The 27,478-nt window shown below is 41.9% G+C and overlaps 1 long non-coding RNA gene across 1 annotated transcript; it reads left to right on the forward strand.

Moving 5' to 3' along the window:
• Positions 1-18,726: 18,726 nt before the first annotated feature.
• LOC128323799 (uncharacterized) lies at positions 18,727-26,813 on the forward strand. Its single transcript, XR_008306471.1, has 4 exons — positions 18,727-19,112; positions 20,303-20,377; positions 24,492-24,589; positions 26,201-26,813. It is a non-coding gene; the product is annotated as an uncharacterized LOC128323799 (long non-coding RNA).
• The last annotated feature ends 665 nt before the right edge of the window (positions 26,814-27,478 follow it).

Here is a 27,478-nt window from a genome sequence, read left to right on the forward strand (position 1 = left end):
ACTGCCTTGTGGGTGGGAGTGGGGTGTAGTTGGCACATGGCAGTTGACAATTGGCACTGTCTAAAAGACAGTCAAAATGAATAAAAGAAATGAAGGTGTGTAATGAATCCTCATAAGGATTCATTGAGTGAAAGTTATTAATGTACACCAAAGAATCCGAACACTTAAATAATAGTGACCACACATTTTGCTCCATAACTCCACTTCTATGAGGGCTAGAGCTTAGCTTTTTTTAAAAATGAAAGCTGGGAATCCGGGGAAATTAATAGGACAGATCCGAAACCCGAATCGATTCGATTCGGATCAGCCGCGATTCGGATCCGAATCGAATTTGGGGTGATTCGGATGGGTCAGATTCGGATCCAAATCGAATCAGGGCTGTTTCAATTCGGTTACAAATCGAAACACAGAAAATTCGAATTGCACACCCGTAATATATTCTGGGTTAGAAAGCAACATTTTCCAAGCAAGTAGGAGGAAAAAGCGGGGAAGGCATAGTGAATGGGGATGTGATCAGTGGACAGGTAGAGAATTCTGGAAAACAACTTTCCAAAACATAGCAAGGCGGGAAGAGTGGATAGTCTGGAAACAGAATGTGAAACTGGGAGATTATAAGGTGTAGCTCACCAAGTAGAATGGTTCATTTGCAAACAGTGACAAAGAAGCACCAAATGGTGATGCCTTTGGCAATACTCAAGGCAGCTGTCATGGCTGGCAAGTGGCTTATAATGGTAAGCAGCAACCCAATTTAAGTGGGATGCAGATGCGGGCAGAAAGCAAACTACACCAACTTGGAAAGTCCTTTGTTCCTTGGCTGACAAGAGACTGATGAGCAGCAGCCACAATATCACGTGTATTATACAATAATATCAAATTATTATATGTGGGTCAATTTGTTATTCCTTCAAATTAGCAATTTCTTTTAGCATTTGGTGTATACATTGAGCTGCAAGGGTTGTCTATTCACTTCAGTGGAGGAGACAATTCAAACCAATTAAGGTTGAAATATCTTCCCATTGTCTCCATCTGAATGAATAGTTTAGTGTATGCATTTTTAAAAAATAATCTGAATTGGGCCCCTCTATGACAGCATCAGTACATATACATGTATATACATACACATGTATATAATTATATACCTACACATACACACACGTACATATCAGTGGGTGTCATAACTGGAAAAATATCTGCTTCGCACAGCACCATCCTTACGTATTAATTTTCTAATCAAACCTCTTTTGAAGATGCAACTGCAAATATTTAAAAATTTGAGAGACGTAGCTCTTGCCTGGTTGAAATGATTGACACACCTGTATATATAGATAAATGTAATATATATTTTATGGCTCTTTGCAGAAACAAAGCAGGAACCAAAACAGAAATACCCATTTCCTAAGTGTGAAGACAGTTAACCTTTAAACAGATGGATAACTCTAGACAGCCCTGTAAAATTAATAGAGCCTAAACAGTAGGTCTCAAAGCTACCAAATACATCTTTGGAGACCATGTTTTTGAGATCATCATAAATCATTTTTTTCCTCAGTCCCTTATGCATATATCGGCTCCAAGGCCTGTTAGGCTATAAATATGTATGTCACGACACATCAGCAAAGGATCCAATACTCCAATATCAAAGGGTCTGCATTCTTTTTACTTGCATTATACCATCCACTGGTTCCGATTACATAGAAGTAGTCATAACAACCAGGTAATTGCAAGATGGGAAAAGGGAAAGATTTTTTAAAAATTCTACCGGGAGCACTTGCGGTAACTCCAGGAGTATTTCTCATGGGAGCGGTCATTTCTATATTTTATTTACAAATATTTTGCTCAGTAATTCACAGCTTTTATCCCAAAGATATTTTATTTCCCACAGCCACACAGTTAAACCCTAGCAAAAATACAGAAAGTGAGAAGTAAAATTCCATGGGGGAAACCAAAGATGAGAAATGCATTGCTCTGCAACTTCTGAATCTGCTCTACCCTGTGCCAAAGCTTATGTAGTGACATGTGTGTACCACAAACTTTTGTACAACTGCCCAAAATTACTAGGCAAACTTGCAACACTAAGATGGCTTGTGAGCAATTGCAGAAAACATGTTTAATAACTGGCTACATTGCTAAATGGTGTACAAGAATCAAACAAAATTGGAATGTAGGTTGCAATGGGACTGAATCTCAAAGAACTTTGCAGTGTAGCTGCCAGCCTGAGATATGCCAGTCCGTGGGAAACCCTTTCATTAGTGAGAAAGAAATGGTGTTGGCTGCAGACTAAGGATGAAACTTGATCGGATGTTCTCTTGCCTTGATACCACATGAACCTGTTGCTAATTATGAAGCCACTTGATGAACAAACAGCACACCAGATTTAGCAGACATCATCCGTCAATTTGTAATTTAAAGGCCCAAGCAAGGAAGCCTTTCCTGAAATAACATAAAATCTACCTATCACATTGAAATAGGGAGCAAAGTGACAAAAACAGACATGGTGGAAATATTTTCACAGTGGTTCCCAATTTGGGGGGAAAGGGGGGATGGCTGAAAATAGCCCCTTGCATCGATGGCACAATGTCAGCCTGAATGTCAGCCTCTGTTTCACCAGCACAATGCTAGTCTGGATGGCAGCCACTGTTAACTGCCCCGAGAAGACGTGAAGAGTGCAGTATATATATTTTAAATAAATATTCTACTAGGTTTGGAAATATTAGGTTAGGGAACACACAGGGACCTACAGGCTAAAAATAAAGACTACTGTGGCCGAAAGCCAGTTTGCAGATGTAAAGCCCTGGTAGCATGGCAGTAGCAAGCATTCACAGATGACAGAAAAGCATCACATGGGCCTAAGAATTTTGTTGGGGGATGGTAGAACGACAAAGGAATTATTAAGAGAATTGGTTCAACTATTATCAGTTGAGCTTAATAGTAAGGGGCAGATGAACCAATAGCCTGACTCAGTATAAGACAGATCCTTATTTTATATCTGAAGCAGGACAAGATAAAAAAATCTTTTAAAAGCAAATATTATTTTTGCTTTGCTTGCTTGGTGTTGTTGTTGTTTGCAGCGGGAGGGCAGGCTTTTGGGGGTCTTCGATTTGTATTGAGCAGGCTTTATTGTGCAACCACTGTACAGTGGTTTGTTTCTATAAGCCACTATCACCTGCTGTGTGCACAAACTGGGAGACAGATGAACTGAACTAGCATGTGTGAACTAGTGGATACTGGGTGCACATCTGCCCCTTCCCAAACTGCCATACAGATGTGCCCTCAAACAAGAATACTTGCTTGTTCATCAAATTACAGGGCAGGCACAGATTCAGGCTGAAGAAAGAAACCATATACATAAGAATATGTATATAAACCGTGTATAGTAATCTATTGAAAAATTATACACCATAAACCAATATCGTATTACCAGAAAACCATTGTATCAAAAAAAGGCCATACAAACACGTTTCTTACACATCTGTGGTAATTTACAAAATGGACAATTTTATGGATGTATTAACAATAAAGAAACACACAATGGCAATGAAAGAGTTCCAAGGTAGTAGCTGAAGGGTCAAAAGGTGATCAATAGTTCCTTTTAGGTGTACAATAAATCAAGAGCTTCCTGTAGTGTGTCACAGAATCAGTTCTTACATTTGCCCAATCTTGCTACTGCTCCAAAAGATCAATTCTTGCTGTCATTCGCTGTTACTCAACAGGTATCCTAGGTAAGCAGGTATCTGGGTAGTTTGTAGCCTGTTTCCTCCTGCTCTAAGCAGGGCTTCAAAAAAATATCATCCAAGTATCTTTTTAAAAAGAAATTTTCATATTAAAAAAAGGGTTCTGAAGGGGATTTATTATGGTACTGTCTTCAAAGTTTGACATAAATAAATTGGCCAAATTAGGGGCAATTTTATTGCCCATAGCCATCCCTTTTATTTGCAAATAAAATTGGGTCTTAAAGCAAAAATAACTGTGCTCAAAAATAATGCCTATAAGCTCCAATAGGAAGAATGAAGGAAGGTTTAGATCTGATCTGCTATCAAAAGCCTCTTGAATAACCAAACGTGCCTCTTCTAGGGGTACGTTGGTATATAATGAATTAACATCAAGAGTCACCAGCAGCGAGTTCTTTGGAACCAGCATCCCTTCTACCTTTCTTATAAAATCCCGAGTATCTTTAATGTATGTTTGTACTTGAAGAACCGAAGGTTTCAAAAATTGTTCTGTGTAGGATGACATGGGCTCAAAAACAGAATTTGAACCTGATACTATAGGTTGACCTGGTGGATTAGTCAAATTTTTGTGTATCTTGGGAAGAGTATAAAAGATAGGAACCCTGGGATGTGCATTAATCAAAAAAATAGCTAATCTCTCTGAAATTACACCCATCATTTGGGCTTCATTGACTGAAATTTTAATAAGTCTCTGAACTTTTAAGTTGGGATCATGATCAATGGGAATGTATGGAGACCAATCTGCCAACTGAGTGTCAATTTCTAAATCATACTTATCCCGGTGCTGAATAACCAAGGCTCCCCCTTTGTCTGTGGGCTTAATGATTATGCTTTCATCGCTGGATAAATTTTGAACAACTTTCCATTCCTCCCTTGTCAAATTTCCATGCTTAAATTTTATAGATCCTAGTTGTTGTTGTTTTCATTTTGTGTATATCTTTTTTAACTTCACTCATGAAAACAGTCAATGCCGGATGCTCAAGATGAGGAATAAATTGTGATTTGGGTCTAAAATGATCCCAATCAGATTCTTGAGTATCTCCAAACATTATACGTAATTTTATAAGTCTCTCCAATTTAAACAAATCCACTTCTAATTTAAACTCATCATGAAAAGATGATGGAACAAAAGAAAGTCCTAAATTTAGAACTTTATATTCTATTGGAGAGAGTACTCTATCACTTATGTTAATTACTATGTTTTCCTCCTGGCTGATGGGTGTATTCTTTTTTTAAAAAAAACAAACTATCATTGAATGGGCATTCTGAAGCACATTCCAATTGTGGTCTTCTACTCATAGGAGCATTGCACTCCAAAGGAGCATCAGATGAACCCTCCAGTTCCAAAAAGTCCGATTCTGAAGAACTTATAGGTTCACGCCATCTGACAGATTTTCTAATGGGAGTCTTATGACCCCCCCAGTGATAGACCTGAGTACACTCATAGTCCCTCCGATCTCTTTCCCATTTCCATTCCTTAAACTCATTCAATTTGTCATGATATCTCTGTAAAGATCGTTCTATGTCCTGTATTCTAGTATCAAAATCCCCACTAGGAATTGTGTCCTTTAATTTACTCTCCAAACCAGTTATCTCCTTTTGTACCTCTTCATGCTCCTGAAAAGATTTCTTAATTATAAGGAGCATGAGGTCAGAAGAACACTTATTCAATATGGATAACCAAGTATTCAAAAAACTTTCATCTGAGGAGAACATGGCAGGACCCTTACTAATTCTTAGACCCAGGGGTGTAACTACCATTAGGCAAGGGGAGGCGGCTGCCTGGGGCCCCCCACACCTCGAGGGGCCCCCCAGAGGCAAGTCACATGAGGCAAGTCACATGACTATATATTGTGAAGTGTGTGTGTGCATCAGCGAGGGGCCCCTTTTAAAATTTTGTCTCTGGGCCCACTCCAGCCTTGTTACGCTCCTGCTTAGACCTCTGGGAATTCTAAAAGCTTCACAATATTCTTTTAATGTTGTGGCATGATGCTGTAATTTAACTTGTTTTCTTTTAAGATTGCCCAGCTGGTTCCATTCATTTTGCACTGAATAATGTGATGCTTCGGCAGCTGTCCCAAATGATCAACTCAAAATATTAGTCCTCTCCTGATCTGAAAACATAAAGGTGTCAGCCTTAAAAGCCATACTGGCCAATCGGATAGGATTACAGAATGAAAAGTAAGGAGGACACACAGGTCATAAAGAAAGAAACCATATACATAAGAATATCTATGTAAACCGTGTATAGTAACAGAGCTTAGAGCAGGAGGAAACAGGCTACAAACTACCTAGATACCTGCTTACCTAGAATACCTGTTGAGTAACAGCGAATAACAGCAAGAATTGATCTTTTGGAGCAGTAGCAAGATTGAGCAAATGTAAGAACTGATTCTGTGACACACTACAGGAAGCTCTTGATTTATTGTACACCTAAAAGGAACTATTGATCACCTTTTGACCCTTCAGCTACTACCTTGGAACTCTTTCATTGCCATTGTGTGTTTCTTTATTGTTAATATATCCATACAATTGTCCATTTTGTGAATTACCACAGATGTGTAAGGAATGTTTGTATGGCCTTTTTTTGATACAATGGTTTTCTGGTAATACGATATTGATTTATGGTGTATAATTTTTCAATAGATTACTATACACGGTTTATATACATATTCTTATGTATATGGTTTCTTTCTTTATGACCGTGTGTCGTCCTTACTTTTCATACAGCTTCAGGCTGAGGCAGACACAGGCAAATACAGGGTAGCTTGATTGGATTGAAGCTATCATCAATTTACATTTCCACACAAAACTCATTTCCCACTACAATGCAAAACGTAAGGCTAATTCCCACAAAGCAGTTAAGGCAGTACTCGAAGGCTATTCTTAATCAATTGCTAAGCACACAATCTCTAGTGAAATCAGAAGAATCTACTACCAAGTAATTGTGTGCAAGACTGGTGTTTTTTTGGTTAGCAGATGCTACAAATGACAGCGCTGATGTCAAAAACAGCATCCCATGCATAGTTGTACACCTCCTCTCCTGCAATATCCACTGAATAATTAAAAAGCATCCCAACCCTGCCATGGCAGTCTACAGGGACATTTTTGTAATTGAGGGGGGAGGTGTCGCTGGGCCCCTGAGGGAAGGGGTGCCTCCAGCTGGGTGACAGCTCACTCTTCTGCAGCAAAGATATTGGGGAGGGAGGTTAAAAAAGTGGGTGAGGGCAAAGGCCCATCTTCACTTTTTGTCCCAGAGCCCACTACAACCTTGCTACCCTTCTGGCATGCTAGCTCACTGTGAGCTGATGTCACATCACATGATGAGTTGAGTTTCAATAGACATTACAAGAGAGATAACGAGACTCAGAGGTCACTAATGTCTTCTGGAACGTCCAGTTCCAATCGTAATCCCTTAGGTATAAGTGAGAGTAAATTACCCAGTTCTCAAAATCATGTTTTACCCACTTCACCTATAATTTGAGCATGTTTGGAATCACATTCATAGGATATTATTGAACTGTGCAACATTTGCACCTTTCTTGTTTTTGATAGCTACATCACTGTTGAAAGGAGGCCGCAACTCTTTTCTTCTAGCCCAAGAGTACAGGGTTGTGCCACCCGAACTGCCCTGCTAACTGGGCAAAGAGGCATCTTTTACCATGGTGATTCTCTTTATTTAGCAGGGGGAGAGTAACTGGCCCTATCCACCCCCAGCACAGTACCTCCAGTGACTGTTGCTGGTGTGTGTTCTATGTTTCTTTTTAGAATGTGAGCCCTTTGGGGACTGGGAGCCATCTTATTTGTTTTATTTCTCTTTGTAAACCTCCCTGAGCCATTTCTGGAAGGGCGGTATAGAAATTCAATTAATAATAATAATAATTTATTATTATTATTATTATTATTATTATTATTATTATTATTATTATTATTAAAGCAAACATGGCACAGCAGCATCCTGCAGCAGTTACACTTGCTAACCTCTCAGGTGCTGCACAGTAGCAAAACTGATTTATGAAAAGGCCTGTTGAACACAAACCTGGACACCTTCGCTGAGCATCCTCTTATGATATCAGGGCTTTATGATCTCAGAACTTCTGCAAGCTCATAAAAACAAGCCGCACTCTCCATAGCTAGCACCAGAAATTATTCCTAGGAGTCCTTGTGCACTGCATGCAGTTAACTCCAATTGTTAGCCAAACAGAATGATTTCACAAAATGTATTTTTAAAGTAAAAGGCAGTCCAACCATCATTTTAGAACATTTGTAACATTACAGAGTGTGATGCATGGGCTAGGAGGAGATAGTCTTAATTACTAGTTTTCTTATTCCTGCTATAAAGTACTTTTAGGAAAGGGTGCCTCCTTGTCTGGAGGAGGCAGTAGTTAGACCGCTTCTTAAGAAGCCTTCCCTAGATCCCTTAGTGATGGATAATTATAGGCCAATCTCCAGTCTCCCTTGGTTGGGCAAGGTGATTGAGAGGATGGTAGCTGACCAGCTCCAGGCAGTTTTGGAGGAAACTGATTATCTAGACCCATTTCAAACGGGCTTTAGAGCTGGTTATCAGTTTGAGACAGCCTTGGTCGGCCTAGATGACAGCCTTGGATGACCTTTACCGGGAAATTAACAGAGGGAGCATTCTCTGTTGTTTCTTTTGGATCTCTCAGTGGCGTTCGATACCATCGACCATGGTATCCTGGATCGCCTGGGGGAGTTGGGGATAGGAGGCACTGCTTTGCAGTGGTTCCGTTCCTATCTCTCGGGTAGATTCCAGATGGTGGAGCTTGGTCACAGTTGCTCCTCAAAACGCAAGCTGTTATATAGAGTCCCTCAGGGCTCCATTCTGTCACCAATGCTTTTTAATATTCACATAAAACCGCTGGGTGAAGTCATCAGGAGATTTGATGCTCGGTGTTATCAGTATGCTGATGACACCCAAATCGATTTCTCCTATTTATCTTTACCATCAGGAAATGGCACTCATTCTGAATCCAAGCAAGATGGAGCTGCTCGTTGTAGGGGCTCAGAATCTGAGGGATGAGTTAGATCTTCCTGTGCAGGATGGGGTTACACTCCCCCGGAAGGAACAGGTGTGCAGCTTGGGAGTGCTCCTGGACCCAGGAGTACTTTTATGCTGTTTTTATAGTTTTGATTTTAATAGTTAATTGGTTTTGTTTGTTTTTATTTTGATGTAAACTGCCCTGAGCCATTTTTGGAAGGGTGGTATATAAATAAACCAACCAACAAACAAATAAATAAATAGGTAGATGTAATCGTTTAGTCTGTGGTTGCATAATAACAGCTTCCTTTTTTCCACTTTTTAAACATTCCACTTAAAAGATGGACAGTAAAGATGGGACAATAACAACCAATTGACCATCAGTCTCATTTTTACATGAGCAACACTTCACCCAGCTGTCTGACTTGTGATATGATCACTGCTGAAGATTTAACAGAGATCTCACCACAGTTAGCTCTTTCCTCAACTACCCCAAAATATTGTTCCTTTTAAGAATGAATAATGCATTTGGTATTTGTCACTCCCTGTAAAAGTCAGCGTAGTGTAATGGTTAGAGTACTGGACTAGGACCGGGGAGACCCGAGTTCAAATCCCCATTCAGCCATGAGACTTGCTGGGTGACTCTGGGCCAGTCACTTCTCTCTTAGCCTAACCTACTTCACAGGGTTGTTGTGAGGTGAAACTCAAGTATGTGGTACACCGCTCTGGGCTTCATGGAGGAACAGTGGGATGTAAATGTAAATAATAATAATAATAATAATAATAATTTAAAAAGTATGTTTTCTCCATCCTAATTTACTAACAGTGATGAATTCAGCAAATACCAGCACATCTACAACCCACTGGAAGTTCACATAGAGAATCAGCATATCAGTGAGACTATGCTAAAGTTTTTCTTTCCTGACACTCTTCTGAAGACTTTCCTTAGTCTTCTGTGCGCAAGAAATTTTCTGAATGGGGGAGCAATCAATCATGTGAGCACCCTATCTATAGTCTGAAGTGTTTCAGCCCAGACACATGGTTAGCACCGCAGTGAAAACTAAGCCCAAGCTGAAACAAATGGCTGGTTTACAGGCTTTAATAGTGCAACTGTGCTCTAGATAACATACAGTGTCAAGTTGTATTGATGAAACCCTAGTCCATTGATTATGTTGTTTATTGTCTTTACAGAACTCTCTGGAACTCTCTGAAAATTCAGAGCGCTGTATCCACAGTAGCTTTGTATTACAGTATTTCCATTGCTTAATCAATGCTGGAATGTTAATACAACAGTATTGACTGAATAGTTAGAAATAACATTGCTTATGCAATATTTCTAGTCTTATTAGGAGAGAGAATCCCATTAAAAATACAAATCTTGATTAAAGAAATGGTTATCAGAGTCTTATTATTGAAATTAGATGATCCAAAGCAGCATTTGAAAGAAGCAGATGAATAGTTCACAAAACACTGTCAGTAGTGATCCAGGAGGATAAAATACAAAAAGTACCTCAAATCAAGGGTGTGAACTGGTCTAGGAAAGAAAATGACTTGATCAGCCTTGAAAATGACTTCTAGATGATACAGTATTTATTTACCTGAATCCAAGACCAGGTTTCCCACCAACCCCCAGGTTTTTTGAGATTCGAAATTGGGAGGTTGTCTTAAATTCAAAGTCCTGTTCCTTTTGAATACATGCAGGTCTAACCTGTTTTTAACCTCTGCTTTTAAGGGGGTCGTCTTAAATTCAGAGTGATCTTCAATTCAGGTAAATATGGTATGTGGGGTAAGAAGGAAATTTATAATTTGCATATGCTGATTTATTTAAAAACATCTTTTCCTAGCTCAACACTGGACTCTGATGAGACAAGTGGGAAACACAAGATTAAAACCACTAGCCAAGGGTTGTTCTTGCTCCACAACTTTATTACTAAGGTTTCTTCAGAAGCAACTGTACTTAATTTAAATGTAATTGAGATGTTTTGCTTAGCATATAACTATATATTTTGACAGTCTTTTCGAAAGACTTTGTAACTTAGCAAGAAGCACAGAAGAGGGAGTGAATGCAAGCTGTGCTTCTGCTTTTTGTACATTCAGTGTGATGTGAGATGAGATAGCTTGCACATCTTCCCCGAAAAAACCTACATACATATAACCCTGATCCATAGAATGCTTCAGACATTTCTTCACAGGAAAAATTTCCCTTTGCACGTTACCGTGGAAAAATAAAAAAGAAAATGTGATTCAGCTACCCATTATGTTTTGGTACATCCCAATATTGTGCAACACCACTCGTTGCATTAGCCTTCTATCTATGACATAGTAACAAACTCTAAGACACATCTCTCAAAGGTTTGGCACATACGTTAACTAGTCAGCCATATTCTGAAAGGAACTGCGCTCCTGTTTTCTTGTGTCCTAAGCTAATCAGAAGTTCCACAGGGGTGAACTATCCCATGATAGTATTATAGCAGGCCTGCACAACATAAGGTCCGAGGGTAGATCTGACCTGCAGAGATTTTTTTGCAGGCACACAAGTAGGAATATTGTGCAGCAACAGCACCCTGTAAAGGCAGAAGGTAATTCTTTCACTCAGTACCCTTTTCTTCAAGGAGGGCCATCTTCTGTCCTCTCCAGAAACTCCTTACAGAACCATCTTATGCATGTTTACTTGGAAATACATCCCACAGGATACCCAGAAGTGTTCCCTCTAACAGGAATTCCCAGATGTAGTTGACTACAACCATAATCCCTAGCCAAAGGCCACTGAATCTGCGGATGCTGGGAGTTGTAGTGAACAACATATGGGAATCCCTGTTAGAGGGAACACTGGTACCCAGCGAGGCTTACTCCAAGTAAGTATGCCTAGGATTGCAACCTGAAAGCAACAATGATTTAGGAAGAGAGGACTTGGCACTTGTTTGGGGCTGGCATGAACTCCTGGCATGCTCTGACTGAGCAGGGACAGGGCCTATTTTCCTGCCACTATTATTAGTGGAATGTGTAGGTCCCTTGACAAAGGGAAAAGATCCACAAGTAACTAATAATTACTTTCTCTAATATTTTAATAATTGTTTTATTTTTAATAAGCTGAAAATTGATATTGGCCCCCATACACTAAGTCACAGTTTTTTCAGGCACACCAGAGCATTAGGAGGATGCCAGCATGGCTAACAGGTAATGTCAAGGAAGCCATAAAAGGGAAGAAGACTTCCTTCCAAAACTGGAAGGCCTGTCCAAATGAAGAGAACAGAAGGAACACAAACTCTGGCAAAAGAAATGCAAGATGACAATAAGGGAGATAAAAAGAGAGTTTGAGGAACATTTAGCTAAAAACGTCAAGGGGAATAACAAAAACTTCTTTAAATTCATCAGAAGCAGGAAACCTGCCAGGGAGGTGGTTGGACCATTAGACAATGAGGGAGTGAAAGGGATTATTACGGATATTTATTTTTATCATTTTTTAAATTTATCACATTTTTACATCGCCCAAAACGCAAGTTCTCTGCATGGTTTACAAGACAATAAAAACCAATTAAAAGGTTAACACATTAAAATTTAAAATGTTAAAACTATGAAAACACAATTAAAACAATGTCCAATTAAAAGCCTGGGTGAACAAATGCGTCTTGACTGTCCTTTTAAAAATTGTAAGAGATGGGGAGGCTCTTATTTCAGCAGGAAGTGTGTTCTAAAGCCTTGGGGCAGCAATGGAGAAGGCCCGTCCCCGAGTAGCCACCAGATGAGCTGGTGGCAACTGCAGATGAACCTCTCCAGATGATCTCAATGGGCGGTGTGGTTCATAGCAAAGAAGGCATTCTCTTAAATACCCAGGGCCCAAGCTGTTTAGGGCTTTATAGGTTATAACCAAAACCTTGTACTTTGCCCGGAAACATATCGGCAAACTTTGTAGATCTTTTAAGATGGGAGTGATGTGGTCTCTCCGAGATGACCCAGAGACCAATCTGCCTGCCGCATTCTGGACTAACTGCAGTTTCCGGACTACATACAAAGGCAGCCCCACATAGAGCGCATTGCAGTAGTCAAGTCTCGAGGTGGCCAGCAGATGTACTACTGTTCTAGGTAATTTATTTCAAGAAATTGGCATAGTTGGCGTATCAGCCAAAGCTGATAGAAGGCACTTCTGGCCACTGCCTCAACCTGGGACACCAAGGAGAGTTTTGTGTCTAAGCACCTCCAGACTGCATACCTGTTCCTTCTGGGGAAGTGTGACCCCATCCAGAACAGGCAGATATGGAGACTGCAGGAAAGCTAAATGGGTTGTTTGCATCCGTCTTCACGGCAGAGGATAGTGAGCATATACCTGTTTCTGAACCAAGATTTTCAGGGATGGAGGCTAAAGAACTGAGTAGGATAGAATTGACAAGAGATGATGTTCTAAACTGTCTGGAAAAACTGAAAATTAGCAAATCGCCAGTGCCAGATGGCATCCATCCAAGAGTCCTCAAAGAACTCAAATGTGAAATTGCCAGCCACCTTGCTAAAATATATAACGTATCCCTGCAATCAGGCTCTGTACCAGAGGACTGGAAAGCAGTAAATGTAACACCGATTTTCAAAAAGAGATCCAGGAGCGATCCGGGAAATTACAGGCCGTTTAGCTTAATTTCTGTTCCAGGCAAATTGATGGAAAGCATCCTTAAGGAGCCAGATGATCCAACATACTACCCTAGCCCTTTCCTTCTTTTTCCTACATATGAACAGACCTGCTGGATCCGGCCTATCTAATCCAGCATCCTATTTCACACAGTGGCCCACTAGATGCCTCTGAGAAGCCCACAGGCAAGAGGTGAGGGCATGCCCTCTCTCTTGCCATTGCTCCCCTGGAACTGGTATTTAGAGGGATCTTGCCTCTGAGGCTGGAGGTGGCCTATAGCCACCAGACTAGTAGCCATTGATAGACCTGTGCTCCATGAGTTTATCGAAACCCCTCTTACATCCAGGCTGTTGGCTGTCACCACATCTTGTGGCAGAGAATTCCATGGGTTGATTATACATTGTGTGAAAAAAGTACTCCCTTTTGTTAGTCCTAAATTTATTGGCAAAATCAACTTGAACATAACACCCCACTACATTCAGCATATATGTGTGTAGCATATATACACCCCAGCATAAATAGCAACCCAGCATAAATAACACTCTAGCATAAATAGTCTTTTAGGCTCTTCACAAACAGTGTGGAGAACCTAAGAGGGTTCCGTGGAGAAAGCGGGCTTGCTCTGCTCTCCCCACAGACAAGCAGGCAGCTTACCCTGAGTGGCCACCAACATGGTTACCGGATCTGTCATGGAACCGGTTAGGGAGCCGGGGAGCTGGTTGGGGTGGTGGGGAAGTCCCAGAATGCCACATGCTAGTGCGCAGGACATTCTGGGGAGCCCCCTGATGCTGGGAGGCTTCTTGTAGCCTCCTGGTCAGGGGTGTCCTCATGAGTTGCTGCGGCGGGAAGCTGTGCCTCAGCGTCACACGATCAAAACAACGTGGTTAGTGGGGCACTCGCTCCGCTAACCTCGTTTAAGGTGGGGGATTAAGTGGGATGCTGGGGGGAGCCAAGGGGCTCCTGCTGGTTCACACCTGTGGTGGGAACCAGGCTGGGCTCCCTTATCATGGTTTCCACTGTGCGTGTGAATAGCCTCTTTGTTCTACAACCTTGCATTCTCATCCTATATTTAGAGTGCCATTGCTTTCAAATGGATGCTTGTTTAGGGTTGCAGATTTCATTTGTCTATCCCCTTACACGGGATTTCCCCCCACCCCTTTGCTGTTGTCCCAAGAGTGGTCAGGATCCTATATTAGTCCGACACAAGAAAGGTGCAGTAAAGAAAAGCTGAAAAAATGCCGGAGACCCCACCAGCCACTCTCAAAGCATCTGTGGCAACACTGTAGCATGCACCTGTCATGGTGCCAGGTATCCACCCACATGGGCCAGGCATCCAAGCATGGCAACATAGAGACCACCCCATGATGTCAGCATACCCCACCACATACAGAAAACACACAAGGATGCCACTTTTGTCGATTATCTATTCTCTGAGCTTCAAAAGGTTGGAAACAGAGCCAGTGAGGCCTTAGGAGCACAGGGCGATTTTGAATCACCTTATACCACTTATACACAAACGTACAAATGCACACACTGCTAATAATTTCCATTTTGACCACAAATTGTTTTCCTGGAAGGGGGCATGCATGTACAACATTCACAGAGGCCTACCAAAGGCAAGGGTTCAAGGCCCCAAGGAGGAGCAAGACCCATATACAGGAAAGCATTTTTTGTACCAGAGGAAGAACTGGAACAAGCCACCAAGGGATCCCAACTGTAATCAGGTGAGAATGCAGTGGCACAGAGACCCAGGATGAGAACAAGGTAAGACAAGTTTGAGTCAAACCTGGAGGGAATGAAAAATCCAAACTCGCCCTCTGCATGTCTAGCCAGCAATAAGTGTATCAGAAGCAAAGGAGATGAAGCAGATGGGAAACTGGGTGAACGTTCTAACTAACTGAGAAAATTATACTACTTGCCAAGCAGAAAAAGGAACAATCCACAGATCTGTGTTCAATTTCTACTGTAGGACAATTAATTAGTAGCTTGATGGAAAGCAGACCAATACTCAGCAAAAGAATGTCCTATCATTTGACTAATACATCTTTAAGGTATACCAGGCTATACAAAATTATCTTTTAAGAAAATAACTGTATTTGTTCTTGGTGTACCATCAAAACTGCAAAAAATATAGGGGTAGAGGCAAAAAATATAGAGGTAGAGGCTGTCCAATCACCAGTTCATGAGAATTAATATATGCATCTTGGCATTTTGAAATGATGCAAGTGGCAGAATATTTCTGCATTTAAACAACAGATATCCATAATGTTATGCCAAAACCCCTCACCATTTCTGAGGGGCAGTAGCAGAACCAGTAGACAGTGAGACTATTCTCACAATGGGGGAAAACCAGGCTAAGGGAGTGTAGCACAGTTTTCCCCAATCGTGAGAACCACTGGGTCCGTGAGCAGCTAGCCCGCCTACCAACCCCTCCTCTTAAACAAGGTTAATGGAGCAAGCACTCTGTTAACCTTGTTTTGTTGATCGTGTGCAGATCCAGCTGCCCAGGACTCATCGTTTGATCGTCTGCAGGGAGAGCGGGCTTGACCCACCCTCCCCTCCAAACCCATCCCGGTTCTACACATGGATCGTGCGTAGAGCCTTCTAAAAATAGTTTTTATCATCCAACTACAATATGTCACCATTTCCCTCATCTTGCCTATACTTAACAAGCACCAGCACGATCCACTGGCAACTCACAACTCCCCACCCTCTAAGCCACCTCCCCACATGCCAATAAACACGTTGACCCTACTCCATCCTACTAGCCCAAATAACCTGTTATCCATGCCCCCCCACAACACAGAGACTGACTAAAAGCCACCACATTCAATGCCGCATCCTTCCCCTTGCCTGCAAATGCTAAGAAACTGCAAATCCACTCACATCCTTGGCACCTACATTGCAAATTTAAGTGGAATGTGGAGAGAGGCAGATATTGAAGTATGAAGTAGCAGCTACTGATAAGCCTTTCCCCCCTCAAGGGCATCATTTCCAAGCCCTGAAGATGGTTAAATAATGAATGTAGAGAAGGGCTACACAACTTTGGCCCTCCAGTTGTTTTTGGACTACAGTTAACATCCTCCCCAGCCACAGTGGACAATAGTCAAGCATTATGGAAGTTGTAGCATCCATAATGCTGAAGTTGTAATATCTGCAGTAGGACCGAACTTGTGCATCCCTGGTGTAGAGTGAGGTTAGAGTGCCATGGGTCTCACTGAACATCCTCAAAGACTTAATAAGGTCCTTGCACAATATGTTTGACACCATTGCTACAGAATGATAGACTTGGAGAGAACCAAAGGCCATCTAGTCCAATCCCCTGTCATGAATGCTACCACAACCACATAGCTATTTACAGAAGGTAGATGCTAAAAGCACAGAAAAGCTATACTGCAGAAAGATGCATGTGTACATTGTCTACAGCTGTTTGCTAAACAATAATCTGTTTTGTTTACAGAGGAAAAAGTAGTTGGTGTTTCTGTTTTGTTGACAGAGGAAAAATGATAATAATAGAGAAAAAGTAGCAAATAATAATAGAGAAAAAGTAGCAAAAGTTCTGTGTTATACAGAAGTTGGCATGCTACCCACACACAATAAACTCTATCACCTTACTGATTCTCAATAAATTTTTAATTAATAATCCCTACAACATCTCACATAATTTTGCTTCCTTACATAGGAAAACATGCTGAATTATCACCCAAACCAAAATTTCAATTAAATGAAATGATTTCAGTTTTATTAATCATTTCACTTCAGTGCTATTCTCAAGTTAATCTGTTTGGAACTGGGTTGTACGACTGGAGGGGGAGGGGAAGAGCGAGGGAGAGAAGAAAGATGTTTAGAATCAATAATGCATTTACATTTGCAGAATTCAGAAAGCAGTGATAACTGAGCTGTGTATTCTGGGTGTTGAGATGCTTGAGAAGCGCAGGCATCAGTGTGGACCATTATTTACAATCTTTCATAGCATTCACAAAAAATACTAAGATTTTATGACTGCTTACCTGAAGCTGAAAGGTCAAAATATTTTGGGCACACTTAGCAAATATGTTACTGGTAACTAGTTGCCCTATTCCTTCACCCTTTGAAAGCTATTTATATCCAATTATTATCACAAACCAAACAAAAACCAAACACAACCAAATCAGAGTATCCAGAGAAAGAAAAACCTACTAGAAAAGTGATACTCAACTTTGAAGAACTGGGTGAGATCTTGACTCACTTCAGTTTTGTCATATTTTGACTTCTATGAAGCTGGCTTTCAGGTCTCTGATGGGAATTTCAAAGTCACAAAATCCTTCTGTAGTGTGACATGGAGACATCACATAGTTGATGCTTGTGCCATACACCATATAATTATGAGCAAATGTCAACACACAGTGACATAGCATCACAAACATATCAAGGGAAATAATGCAGCATGGAAGGGTGTCATATTGAGATTCTCTCACAGCTAATTCAATCTCAAACACATACACTGTATCTGCTTCACATACACACACAAACACACACACCAAGTTTGGACCCACTTCAGCAAAGCATGGTCACAGAATCACTGGGTGCCTCTGTGCAGTGTTTCAATTTCCATTGATTAGAAAGAAATATCAGCTCTCCACTTTGAGCAGATTTAGACACTGCTTTGCAAACTTGATGCTTAAATGTAGAAGAATCATTAAGCATCCAAGCTTAACATCATTTTTACAAGAATAAGGCCCCCATAAGCAAACATGTACAGTGCTGCAGCAGGGATTAGTAGTGTGCATGGTTTTGGTCCAGCGCCATTGGAATGATCTCCGGACCGGTCCGGCGGTCCAGTGGTCCAGAGGTTCAGATGGGCGGGGGAGTGTTACTTTAAGCGGGGGGTGGTAGTACTTTCCCCCCCGCCGCTGCTCTTCCCCCTCCGGCGCTGTTCCTTTGAAAAATCTTCTTGGGGCGGCAGAGTTCCTTCCCGCCACCCCTGCCCCCGTCGTTGTTGCTTAAGGTGCAAAAGAGACGAGCGCTAGCGGCACGCATGCGCCCTGCGCGGTGCGCACGCTCGTCTCTTTTGCACCTTAAGCAACAACAACGACGGGGGCAGGGGCGGCGGGGTGGAACTCTGCCGCCCCAAGAAGATTTTTCAAAGGAACAGCGCCGGAGGGGGAAGAGCGGCGGGGGGGGGGGTAAGTACTACCACCACCCCCGCTTAAAGTAACAGTCCCCCCCGTGCCGGACGGGGGGGACTCCGGACCATGCACACCCCTAGCAGGGATTACTTTCAAGAAAGGCAGGCAGGCAATTAGATAGATAGATAGATAGATAGATAGATAGATAGATAGATAGATAGATAGATAGATAGATAGATACTGGGGTTCAAACCTGCTTGGAAGCCAGATCTCACTTGGGAGCTCTAATCTTAAATGCATGCGGGATGGCTGTGAGGAGAAAATCTACACATGCTCAAAGGTATCTCTCACTACTATTAATTCAGATTTTTCCAGACTGAACCATAGTTCAAATGAGGATTTGCTTAAATCTTTGTTTACATGACATTTTCAGTGGGAACGTTTTTTTTCTGAGAAGTGAGATCTCAGTCATTATGAGTCCTTGTGACGCTGCTTCTTTTCTGTTTTTCTGAGCTAAGGACAAGACTAAACATTGGTAAAGAGGCCATCTTCCTTTTGCTTTGGCACACCATAGGAACAGGGAGAGGCTCAAGCACTTCTTTCCTTGATGCCTGCAGACTGAACTATGACAAGGTCTGAGAATTTGTGTTCCAGAAACACAGGTACCTCCATTAAGTCAACATCCAGAAGCATTTTTTTCCTATTGTATTCTTGTCTCACTTACTTATTCTCACGTACTTGCGAGTTCAGAAGGCTGTTTTAACCATCAGAAATATCAAACAAGCTCTTTAAAGACAACATTATAGCTTCATTGTAAGACTAATTGGCTCAACAGCAAGACTAAGTGGTTCAAAAAGAGAGAGTAAAGAGAGAGAGAGAAGCACAGGCAGGAACAGGAAGTCAGCTGTTAAAATATCTCTTAAAGATATACAGTACTACTGCAAATACTTCTACAAATATTTATATATAACTTTTTAACAAAAGTTCTCACTTCTTTCACAAACTCCATCCATGTCCATCTATCACAAACACAATCTATGTTGATCGTGTAATGATTGTGTAATGAAAGAGCACCTTCTTCTGTATGATCCTCGTCACACATTGAGGTAATCCAGAGAGGTCCATCTCCAGTTACCACTGGTACATCTGGTGGCAACTTGGAGCCGGGCCTTTTCTGTAGCTGCCCTGGTCTGTGGAATGCACTCCCAGCAGATATTCATAATCTGGGCTTGTGTTGGCCTTCAAGAGAGCCTGAAAGACTTACTTATTTGGCCTAGCCTTCCAAGGTTTTTAAATTGTTTTTAAGTATTTTAATTGGTTTTAAGAGGCTCTGAATTGTTTTTAACTTGCTTTTAAATTGTGTTTGTTGTATTTTACTTCTTGTGCACCACCCAGAGCCTTTGGACAGGGCAGTATAGAAGTGTAAGAAAGAAAGGAAGGAAGAAAGAAAGAACTTTATGTGTGTGTCTATAGCTACAGTCCTGTATTACGCATGTTCACTTAACGTTTCTGGAGCATTAATTACATTCCTCAGCATTTTATATTAATTTCTTTAAGGACCTGAAGTCTGGATTTTTCACCAAGGAATGGGCTTCAAATGTTATTGAGTAATCATTAGAGTGAATGGAATGGGTTCAAATTTCAGACTGAGAGCTTTGCAGAAAATTATTTTTTGCTGAATCATCCAGATATGTCCAAAAATTCAGACTATATAGTAAGAAATAATCAAAAGACTCAAGTAAATTACAGCACAAATGCTACCACAAACAAATATGCAGTGTACAGTGTAGATATGTGTCATATATTAAGTGCAGCAATCTGGTCAATAGAAATCTTTTATTTTGCATTTCAGGAGGTGTGCAATAGAAAAAGCCATACTAACAATAAATGTTATCCACCTGAGGTCTATCGCTTGTTTTGCGGCCAAGTGAGTTACATTTTCTGCTATTATTAATGCATAGCAAGGCTTTTTTCATATCAATTTGAAATTATACATTGGGGAAATCCCTGTACAACGGCAGCCAATGCTTTGTTTCCTCTGTGTGGCCCTTTGCAATTACTAGAATGTGCAAATATAATTTAGCTCAGGTAAAATTCAATCAGTCACCCCAAGCACAAAGAAATCTCCATCTCTCAGGAAAAACACACACACGCATCAGAGTGTTTCCCTACAAATGGCACAAGGGAGCTGTAAGAATTTCTAAAACAAATTTATTAGAATATTTAAATTCAAGTTGTAATGGAAAATTTAGTTGGGTAGGAGAGGTGTATGCTGGAGTGGTGTGTGTGTATACACGCAGTGAAACCAAGGAAGAATATAGGGACAGCTTTCAAGGCTCCACATTTTTTAGAGAGGACAAAAATGTATGCAAGATATTTAGCTGAGAAATTATAGTGGTTCATATACAACCTTATAGCCTTATTAGCAGTGAGCGTTTAGGTATATCTGAAAGACAACACGTTACAAATGCGCAGCCCAGAGACAGGCATGAGTGAGCTCCATGCACCTTTGCCTAAATAGACCTATCCTGTGGGTTAGCTTAAACTGCTGAGGCACAAGAGCAGCTTGTACAAGTGAGAGTCCGTGTGCTGCAAAGATTAACATGTTGGTTTAGGAACAGGGAACCCTGGGTTCAAGGTATTGGCTGACCTTAATGGGTGAGTCAGGACTGAACAACCTCCTGTTGTTGGAGGACTACATCTCCCGTCAACCCCAACCACTGTGGCCAATAATGAGGGGTGATGAGAGTTGTAGTTCAGCAACAGCTGAAAGGCCAAAGTTGTGCAGCCCTGGGATAGGTTAAGAGATTAGAACATGAGAAGGTAAGAACTTCCCTGCTGGATCAGGCCCAAGGTGTATCTAGTCCTGTTCCCCACCAGATTCCTCTGAGAAGCCTGCAGGCAAGAGGTGAGGGCATGCCCTCTCTCTTGCTGGTGCTCCCCTGCTGTCCTTAGGGCATGGCAAGCAGGGCCACCGCCCCGAGCCCTGCTCTTTTAACCCCCGTTAGAATAAACTGGTAGGGAACCCCGCACCCCACCAGGGCTCTCTAAGGACAGCCCCGCCCCTGCAACTGGTATTTAGAGGCATCTTGCCCTGGTTCTGGTGTTGTGAGAGAGAGAGAACAATTTCTCTCTATCCACTCTCTCTACTCCATAATTTTATACACCTCTATGATGTCTCCCCATCATTGCCATTTTTGCAACAAAAAGCCACAGATCTTTTGGTCTTGTGGTAGGAAGCATGACTTGTCCCCTTAGCTAAGCAGGGTCCGCCCTGGTTGCATATGAATGGGAGACTAGAAGTGTGAGCACTGTAAGATATTCCCCTTAGGGGATAGATCCACTCTGGGAAGAGCAGAAGGTTCCAAGTTCCCTCCCTGGCAGCATCTCCAAGACAGGGCTGAGAGAGATTCCTGCCTGCAACTTTGGAGCAGCTGCTGGCAGCCTGTGAAGACAATACTGAGCTAGATAGACCAATGGTCTGACTCAGTATATGGCAGCTTCCTATGTTCCCAGATGCTGTAGCCTAGCCTCATAAGGAAGGTGCTCCAGGTCCCTGATCATTTTGGTTGCCCTCTTCTGCATCTTTCCCAATTCTACAGTGTCCTTCTTAAGATACGATAAGCAGAGCTGTACACAGTACTCCAAATGTGGCAGATCAGTTCCCATCTTTCAGCTGAACCTACCTCACAGAGTTGTTGAGGATAAAATCAGCAGGAACTGGAGAATGGGTGCTGCCTTAGGCTCCTTGGTGGAACCCTGCAGCACAATATCGTTCCAAGCAAGTGAGACAGACCTGGCTAATTATGCCCCACAAGCCACAATACCCAGCCTGTACCTCTCTCAGTTTTGGTGCATGTTTTCCCCCATGTGCTAATCAAGACTGATAAAGTGCTGTACTGGGACAATTGAGAAAAGACCCTTACTCTTCTTTTCCCCGTCCACAGACACATAGACCCTTTAAGTGCACAGGTACGTAATCCAGGAACCAAAGGTTGAATACAAATTGTTTTTTAGTTTCTCAACACAGCCCCAGTCCTTCCAATAGTAAAATTAAAATACACAGCTTTCATTCTATGACGATTTAAAACAAAAACAAAAACCAGCAATCCTTCTATCTCTACAAAAAAATCAATATCTACAACTTGGAATATATGACCCAAGTATTGTCTATGTACCTTAGTCTGAGGAGACAAGGAATAGATGGCTTCATGTGTGTGGAAAAAGAAACCAGACCTGCTAATTCAGCCAACCAATGCTATATTGCTGATTTCCAACCAATATGTCTTCTAAGAGGAGGAGTGTCTTCTGAGTTGACATTTATTAGACATTTTTAGAGTTCAACAACCGTTAGTCAATGGTGAAAGCCCTTTTCACCCTTTTTACACAGCAAAGGCTGGAAAGCAGAGTTAACAGTCCTTCACCTCATCACCATGCATATGCCATAGCAAATAAACCCTATGCACATATTACAGTTAAAAGGGGGATGGCGGATTGGTATCATGTGCACTGTGCCTGCTTCTGGCATGCTCGTTTCAACTTCATGTCTGCATCGAATCTACATTCAGAAAAGCAAGGAAAGAGCCCTGTGCATGCATGTGTTGTACACACAAGTGTTCTAAGCAAACGTGAATTTGAACATAGGAAGTTGGGCGGGGACAAGGCATATGAACCCGCTTCTGCCACCAAAAGTTCATAAATTGTGTATAGGACCCAGATGCGACAACCTGATGTACACCCAATATGTGCTTTTTTTATCCCCTCAAAATTAAGGAGAGAAGAGAGCACACACTTAGGGAAGTATATATGTTAACCACTTTAGATGTTACTAAAATGAGTAAAAGTCAGTTGATAGGACTGGGGTGAACAGGTATAAGAAGAGATGCTGTCCCAGGTAGCCACCATAGCCCTATTCAGACAATAGAGCTCTTCTCGTGATCAGTGAGAAGAGCTCGTGGGCGGGCTGCGGGGAAGGCAAGTTTAGCCTACCTTCCCCACAGACGATCTCCACTTCGTTCCTGGGTGAGCGGATCACCCGCCCACACAATTGGTGGCTCCAGCTTCAGTTCCCGGGGTTGGGGTGCCGAGACATGCCACTGCACGTTACCCTGCCCCCTGGAGCCACAACAATGCACCACAGTCCCGCTCCTCCCCGCCTGAGTGTGCCAGCCACGGTTGCAAGCAGCCACGGCTCACACACAATTTTAAAAAGTAGGTTAAGGAAGTGCTCACCCCTTTAACTTCATTTAACTAAGTGGTTCAATAGGCAGGTTTGCCACCGTGTAGACTGGGATCGGGCGTGGTCCCGGTGGTTCACACGAGTATGCAAAACCAGGCTGTGAACAGCCTCAATATGTTATACGAGTGCTGAGAGTTGTACACAGGTACATCCTTTTGTGTGAATAACTGTACCCACATTCATTGTAAAAGCGAAACTGAGTACAGGTCCCTCAAAGACATAGTTAGTCTCTCAAATAACATGTGAATAACTGTACCTGTGCACAGATGTGTACCTTTGTACACCTCACATTCATTGTACAAGTGCTGAGCATAATGTGTGAATAGGGCTGATGTGTTTGACTGACACGGTTTCTCAAAGGTATAAAGAAGAGGCCTTAAGCTTGCATACAACAGGCAGCATCCAGGCCAAATTGCTCCTGCATAGTCCTATTGAAATTGAAATTTCTGAGTAGTTACTATGAAATAATTTAGTCTGGATGCTGCTCAGTTATATTTACAAATGACCATTGGTGTTTCTTCCTATCTGGTTTATATAACCTGTGGGCAGGAAGTGCACCCTTGGTGTTTCTGGGGTGACAAAGACTTATGTGGCTTTTTCTAACAGTTAAGATTCTTGTTAACCTGTCCTATCTCTCCTAAAAATGGAGGTGCTGATGAAGAAACTAGGGGAAATATCATACTCTCTGAGCTGTCGATTAAGAACTGTTAGCCTCAAGAGATTGTTGTTGTGGAAGAAAATCCAGTAAATCACAGACCTATTCTTAACCAAGGAAAACAAATTTTACATGGTTTCATTACAGAGGGTTTTCTGAAAGGCTCATCCCAGTTTACAAACATTTTATTGAAGCCTTTTTAACCTTACTGTGAACTCAGAAGCCACACAAGCCTGAAGTTTAAGGTAAGTTGAAAGTAACTATTGCAACATCAATTATACAGACACAGGCCTTGTGGAAAACAAACATTAGGGATGTGCAAAACATTTCAACATTGAACCATATTGACTCAAAATGGGCCTTCAAGTGTTTCGAACTCAAAACAAATGCCCTTTAAATAAAGGGCCTGTTTTGAGTTCAGAACAAAACAACCCCATTTCGATCTAAATGTGTTGAGATTTTGAGCGCCATTTTGGAGGCCTGTTTTTGCCTTGCTGTTTGGTTTTCTGGCACTGGCTTCCAATTGGCTTGCAATCTCCTTGCTTCTTTATTGGCTTGTTGTCATACAAATCAAGTGTTGTCATGGGCAACTGTGCCCCCATTGGCTGGGCTGGGCAGGGGGAGAGGGCGCTTATAGTGCACCTCTCTTGAAGAGGATACATCAAGAGAGGAGGGAGAAAGGTTTGATTTTGTGGTTTTCTTTTCTCAGCACTGAGTATAATATGCTGTGCTGGTTTTGCTGGATCTCAGATTGACAAAGGCAGAACTTGGCTACCTTCTTTCCTTGAGGTTTGTGGTTTGGTTTGTTTGTGAGATAGTGTTGTGGTGAGAAATGCTCACTTACTGCTCTGGTCTGCTCTGTAGTCTGCATTGCAAGGTGTCCTCCTCAGTCAAAATATGGCTGAAGTTTCTCTAGTTGAACTTATGGCTATGCTTGCTGCCAAGAGTGCTGCTCTGGCAGCTGTTGCAATGTTAGGAAGTAACGTAAGGAGTCATAATTGTGTGTGAGAGAGCAACTTGTGCCAATCATGTTACTGCAGCACAGGCACTGTGGCTGGCAGTGGATTCTGGGTCAGTGATTTTTTTGTGGGGGCGGCATTTTTGGACTGTGTCTGGAGTGTGTGTTTTGTGTTGGGAGGGACAGATCCCCTTTTACTGTGTGCTTCTGCAGTGTTTTTCAAGGAAGGGTTGCAAAATGCATTTCAAATTGCAATGCAAAACTTGTGTGCATGCACTCTGTGAGTGAGGCTTGTTCCAGCCATAAGGAACAAAAGAAATGGGCAAGTGGGTGATTTTTAACAAAAGTTTGAAGGATCCTATGGGGGTGTGGGGGAAAGGTTAAAAATTTGTTTAAAATTTCCCACTTGCCCACTTCTTTTGTGGGTTGTTTGGTAATTAGCTCCCATCATTCCCTACAACTCAACCCACTTTGGTGACCCTATGAGCTACCCATGGGGAACAATGCGGTGTTTCATGTTTCCCCATTGTTCCTTATGGCAAATACTCTCAAAACATTTTGAGTTTCATTTCGTTTAAACAACCGGTTTGACCACTGTTTCAGCAAAACATTTTGGCCATCTGTGTTTTGTTTTGAGCTTGAAGCAAAATGTAAAATCAGTTTTGTGCACATCCCTAACATAGACCTGAAAATTAGCAACATTGCCCTCTGAGAGTTAAAATCTAGGCTAATTCATGTCTTCTAACTGTATACATTTAACAGGTTTTATAGGCAGCATTGCATTGGCACAGCAGTCCATCACAAACAAAGGAGCACCAATGAACACACAGAGTTCATTTCAGCTTACACATCTGCCTTTTGGCTTACTCTACTCATTTCAATGTTTCTCCTTTTCCAGGTAATGACATCTGGTTTACCATTATGGGAGGAGAGCTGGCAGGAGCGTAACAAAGTTGGAGTGGGCCCAGAGACAAGATTTTAAAATGGGCCCCTCGCTGCCTTCCTCTCCTTCTCCTGGACCCGTGTCTCTGCTGCAGAAGAACATTAAGGACACGTGTTATATAGTGAAGCAGATTAACAGACAACACAAACTGTCATCTGAATCCACGCCAAAATATATGGACCAAATGATGGGGGGTTGTTCTCAAACCCAATAAAACAATTTGCAAAATATGGGAAAGGCAACTTGTAGAAATTACATGCTGGGGCTATTCTCACGATTGCGGAAAATCCAGCTAGCTTCCACTAGCCCGATTTTCTGTAATCGTGAGAACCACTGGGCTCGGCTGCAACCTGGGTAGTTCTAGAGCGGGTAACCCGCTCAAGTACCCCTGCCCTTCGCAAATCTGGTTTTGAAGATTGTGAGTAGCCACAGCTCCACACTGTGCCTACTTACGAGGAGGCCCCCGCAGGGGAGGCAAAAAGCCACCTCCCAGCTCCGGGGGTCTCGTCAGCATGCCCTGCGTGCTCGCGCAGGGCATGCTGGAGCTTCCGGGGACCGATCGGCCCCCGCTCCCCCCAGCCCCCGCTGGCTCCATCACAGAGCCGGCAATCATGTGGGCGGCCAATCCGGCCGCCCAGGGCTCCCTCCATGATTGTCTGCGGGAAGAGCGGGCTTAACCCACTGTCCTCGCTTAGCTGCAAAACCCAGGTCTCACTGATCATGAGACCCGGCTTGCTGTATTTTAAGTATATTGGCTTTTCACTGTAGAGGTTTTCCATGGTAAAATAACATGTCTTAAAGAGGATTGCAAATTAATTTAACATTTTTATTTATTTTTATTTGTTTATTTATTCAATTTTTATACCACCCTTCCAAAATCGCTCAGGGCGATTTACAATCAAAACATCCAAACAATCCTGAAAACCAGTGCTTGGATGTGGTTCTTTCAGAGTTTTTCCAATCTAAGGTTGTCACCAAGTGACTCAGTTTGAAAGCCTTGTCCCTTATTTCAAAAGACAACCACACCACCTGAGACTTTGTACTGATATACTTTTATAATGCTAGTGCTATAATGCTAAATGCTATAATACTTTTATGCTAGTGTTGTAATTTAACTTTTAAAATCAGATTTGTTTTTATATTTTTACCTCAATATTTTAATGTGTCTTTTTAATAATCTTGTTTTTAAATTTTATTATGAACCTCCTTGGGATTTTCTTAATGAAACGCGGG

The sequence above is a fragment of the Hemicordylus capensis genome, chromosome 4 (assembly GCF_027244095.1).
Source record: "Hemicordylus capensis ecotype Gifberg chromosome 4, rHemCap1.1.pri, whole genome shotgun sequence".
Classification (NCBI taxonomy): Eukaryota; Metazoa; Chordata; class Lepidosauria; order Squamata; family Cordylidae; genus Hemicordylus; species Hemicordylus capensis.